This window comes from Sinocyclocheilus rhinocerous, unplaced genomic scaffold (genome assembly GCF_001515625.1).
Source record: "Sinocyclocheilus rhinocerous isolate Xijiao unplaced genomic scaffold, SAMN03320098_v1.1 scaffold1408, whole genome shotgun sequence".
Lineage (NCBI taxonomy): Eukaryota > Metazoa > Chordata > Actinopteri > Cypriniformes > Cyprinidae > Sinocyclocheilus > Sinocyclocheilus rhinocerous.
Window position 1 is genome coordinate 61192 of NW_015649223.1, and position 5575 is coordinate 66766.

Consider the following 5575-nt stretch of genomic DNA (forward strand, 5'->3'; position numbering starts at 1 on the left):
TGTTCATTATTACATCCAACAACAGAACACCTCAATCGCTTAGGAGTCATTCTTGTCTACATCTGCTCCAGCGGTGAAACAATGGCGGACTGATGACAGCTCACTCAGGGAGGGTCTGAGGTAAGACACCAGTCCAGTCTGTGCTGAAACGCTACTGTTTATCAAACTATCTTGGGAGGGGCCTGTTTTTGTGACGTCACACAGACATGTATCTGAGATCGGCTCGATTTGAGAAAGGGGTAAAGATATGAGCAGATTAACAAAAAACCACAAAAGACATACAAAATGGGGTGTATGTGTTCTATGTTTAATTTTGGATGATTTATAATGCAATTTCTGTCTGTCTATCTATCTATCTATCTATCTATCTATATCTATCTATCTATCTTTATTTATTTATGTATTTATTTATTCAGTAAGATTCATGTTTTTGAAAATAATATATTTTGCTTATCAAGGCTGCATTTATTTTGTCATAACTATTGTAAAAACAGTAATATTGTGAAATATTATTATAATTAAAAAAAATAATGATTAGAAATTTCAAACAGATTTTATTTAAAATATAAATATTTTAACATTATAAATGTCATTTTGACAAATTTAATGCATCTTGCTAAATAAAAATCTATCTATCTATCTATCTAATATTCTTACAGACACTACTGTTCTCAAGGTTTCCAATCTGAAGTCAAATTCTCTGATGATGAGTGTCTTATATACAGATAAAATTGCTTTATTGTGAGTTCTGGCACACGGCAGAGCTACTAACATCTGTATTGGAAATAGAAGTGTCCTTGAGGATGAAAAACCAGTTCATCTTATTTCAGTTGCTTGTGTGGGAGAGCCGTAATTGAAAAAGTTAAGTTGTTGAACTAGTTTGCAACACATACTGCGTGCATGAGAGAAAGAGAGAGAGAGAGAAAGAGAGAGAGAGAGAGATAGAGTCAGATTTAGTCACGTAAATTGAATCAGGTCAACTGTATCATCACGAATACAATTTGGGCCATTATATCTCTATTCTTTGCCATTGGACAGAGGGGTAAAATAGCTCTATAATGGTTAGAAAATGATGTAGAAAGCAAGGGGCATGAAGATGTGTCCAGATGACTCCAGACATGAGTGGAAATACTGAAGTACAGACAGATATTATTCCTCCTCTACCTCTTTAATCATTTCGCCTCATTTTAACAAAGAATCCATTAATAATGTCATGGATATTTAAAGTGGGCTTTGATAAATGAGATCCTGCCCCCTCTGTCTGGTGGGATTCCCATCCTCTTCTGAAACCCTGAATTAATACAATATCGCTGCCTGCTCTCAAAAGGACTTTACACGTACTAGTATTAATTACAAGTGGGAAATGACTTTGTTCATCAATCAAATAATTTTCCTCAACTTGTCAAAAGCAATGCTGTCGCACTATGCATGAAGCCCCCTCTGCTTTGTTAACAGCGCTATTGTTTTGACAGAGAGTGAATGGAAAGCAGCTGCCTCTTGTTCGTCTGGTTGTCATGAGCTGCTCAGCCACCCTGCGGAGGCAAAGTTCACTTAAAAACCCCAAACAGAGCGGAAACAAATTAGCACATCAAGGTAGATTAATAGCACGTGCTACGGAATAATCATTGCTGCTTTGAACGCAAGAGACGTCTGTGACAAATGCTTGAAGATCTTACAGATCAGCCTTTCCTGTATTCACTGAGAGAGCTCGGATGTAAAGGGCAACTCAGACTGCAAATCATGCTGTTCTGTTTCTTGGATGTGCCGATTTGAGGGGTGAATTCACAAAAAAGTTGCACCATTTTTGCGTGCCGTATTTTAGGGCAAAACTTCACTGCCTTAAGGGCCGGTCACACTACATTTTTCGTTCCATTGACTTTCATTTATATGCATGTGAATGCTGGAGACCGGAAACGCAAGCTCATGTGAATTTCGCAGCATTCCAAAGTTGGAACTGCCTGAGAATTCGTATCATGTGAAGATGTGCAACCAATAGATTTGACCTCGGTTCCACATTCTTCAAAGGATGCAGCCTTTAAATTGGGACACCGCTATTAGCTGCGCCCAAAATTGCATACTGAGTAGCGATTTTGCTATGACAAACTTTGCTTCCATTAAAAAAAGTACATTATATGTAGTATGAACGTATGTAATATGAATGCAATCTGGACTTACTACATCTGTCATGTTGTCATGTGACCTACAGTGTAAGTCGCTTTGCTGCCATTTACAAATGACCTCATGGGAAAAAATGTCTATCAGATTGATATTTGCATTCGTACCAAGATCACAGAATTTTGTGGCTTGACTGTGTGTCTTAACTGTAATGTGGCGAATTGTATTGTGACTTTTTTTCTGCAATAAAATGAAATGCTTCAGCCGCACAGCTTTGATCACTCAGCGTACTGCTTCAGGTGGGTCCTGCTTGTCGTCAGTAAAATTTTGTCAACAAGACTTCAGTTAACAAAAATTTCTGATAAGGGCTAAAAGTGTAGATGAGCTTAACACAATGCTGTGAAATTCACCATGGCAGTTTGTTTTTACTTTCCCTAACAATACAGAAACAGAAATATTCACAAAACAAGTAACATTCTTATCTCAGTATTGTTCATCTTAACCCTTGTTTTCATTCCCAGATTACGTTTAACATCACACATGCTTCTAAACTAGATTAGTCTAGAGCCACTGCGTGATACATGGAACCATTTTCAAGACGCTGTTTAGGAAATATGTCTTGCTCTCCTCAACCTTGCGCTCACTGAAGCACGGTGAATAAGATGTAGGCTCTTGTGGATATATGTTTGATGAAACTGACACACATTATCGATTTTCCCTTCCGAGAAAATACACAATGTACAGTCTAACATGTCAGCTGGAGAAGTAAAGAGATTTAACTTTCAGCAAGCACCGCTCACACAGCCAGAACATAGTTGGCACTGTGTTTCTTAGGATGCAACCACTGTCTATTTATTTCGCCTGGAGCAAAAACTGATATTGCTGCATTTGCATATACATGCATTTGTAAAGATCCAATCAGACATCAAGGTGCAAACACAATTCCAGAATTCAAAGCTTAGACAGGGCTTAGTGAAACAAATGCACATAGCCTGGGGTGCTGGGGAAGCAGATAAAGCGGCTAACTGTATCAAGCTGATAGGACTGAGTGAACATTACCTTCTTTTAAAAATAAATAAATAAAATAGATGGTTGGCATTTTTAGGTAAAAAAAAAAAAGTGTAGGTGTTTTTTCGACACATTTGGACACATTTGCCCCTGTGGACTTAAAATAAATTAATTCTCACTAGTTTATTCAATGAGTGGACATGCATGCATCCCAGGAGCATTCAGTCATTTAATGAAATATTTCCACAACATTTCAAATTATATATTGTATTTAATATCCTTTTGTGGTGGAAATGGTAAAACAATAAAAAAAAACTGTATGTAAAACTCTTTTGAAAAGTAGCAACAATTAATGTTTTTCAGACTGAACTTTTCATAACGAATGCGTTTTATTGTGACCTTCTTACAACACAAGATAAAAGCTGAAATCTAATATAATTAAAATCATCCCCCGAAACATAAAGGCACCAGAATTTCATAAAACATTTTTTCGATGTCTTTTCATCAAATATAAATTCATAACTATTGCCACCACTTCATGTTGACAGATGCTTTAAGCTTTATTTGAATAACTGGTGCAAAGTTAAGTTTATTCTTTTATAATCATAATGGACATGGATTGCATTACTGAAATCTACAGTAAATAATTCATGACAATAAAAAAGACTTTATACATAAAAACCTGCAAGGTTATACTGAAACGTGTTCTCATAGAACACATTGTGCATGGAATACTTGAAATGCTCATATAATTCCATCCACATCATTATGTCACATTCATAATATTTTGCATCCCAGAAATGTAATTTCTGCTTGCAATACAGTGGCAACTTATTACTCCCAAATAACAGACCAATGCAAGGCTCAAATATGTAGCTCTCGACGTTCACATCCCACACCCATGCCTTCAAAAGGATTTTATGGTAAAATCTCTCATACTAGTTAGACTGCAGTGATTTAAAAAGTTGAAAGAGAGCAGAAGTCAGGAGCTCTGGAATATATTAAACACAGTGTGAGAAGATAGCAGAAATATTCATAATTCCGAGACTTCAGAATGCATTGCCAAAGAACAATTTCAACAAGCTCTTAGTACCTCTCATTAGACGGTTTATCAAACCAGAACAAAACTCACTTCTTCTAACTATGTGGAGGAAGTGGATTGGAAAATTAAATTGAAGAGACAGCACAGCCTTTGCTATGGTATTGTCGCCAGGCCTCGTTCACGCTCAAAAGTCCCTCAGCTGCTAAATTACATGCTCTTTAATATCACATCATTGACTGTCTCTGAATGCCTAAGCATATCAGAAAACACATTAAAATAATTGCTCGAAGACCCATTGTCTCGAGTTCACTTGAAGATGCCCTTACTTTTGAAGATTTCAAAGTTTGCATGCCGGCGTGAGTTGGTAAAGCGAAGACCTTCTTCTTGACCATCTTACAGAGTTTCTTTTTTATTATTATTTTTTTTAAGAAGGAATGTTTTATTTGTTTACCTGCATGTCATGTGAGCACTAACTGACTGAGAATCCCTGACCATGCAAATGTGTTGTTAAATTAATGAAATATTAACTTAAATCTCAGGAGGTACTTCGTGTAAATATATTAGAGCAATAATTTGTGTTTTTGGTTTGTTGTTGTTGTTGTTGTTTTGTGTTTGCTTTTAACAAATGGAGAACCATTAATAGCATGAACAATATATTCTGCAGTTGTAAGTGTAGAAAACTAGATTTTACACAGACAAAGGGATCAGCTGAATAATTAACTGATTACATAAGACATGTATGAATATATACCCATACACACACATCCATATAAGCTTGACCATTAAGCCAATAAAAAGTTGAAAGTCAAGATTGTTAATTAAGAATTTTATCGGATTCCATATTTTTGCAAATATCTTTTGTCTATCTAATATCTTATATCTCAGCTCTTCTAGGGGTAAAAACTAACTTAGGTCTCTAAGCCAAATTTCATATACTGGCACAGACTCAGACTTTGCCTTCTTTGCTAAGAGCATGCATAAAGAAACAGCTTGTGATATATATTTACTTCTTATATCCTAGGTATCTCCAAAAATGCCCAATTTTGGCACAGGTGGCAAATCAATTTTATATGCTTCTGAGATAAATCTGAATATATTCCGCCAGAATGGTCTAATTTTATGACATGATCAGAATGCATGAGACAACGTACCTTCTGAGGTGTTACATTTGTTACATATAGAGGATACACTTGGGAAAATCGTATGTAGTTTGGTCCTCGAATAATGAAGTCTGTGAATAACTTTGAATTGGATCACAGTATGCCTTACATCAATAGAGCATTCATGAATTTCATTAAGACAACCTGACTCACCTGACAATTCTATACCAAGCTCCTTTTCCCATTCTTGCCTAATATGCTCAGTGTTTACATTCACCTTATCCAGTAGTAAAGCATAAAAAAAGAAACA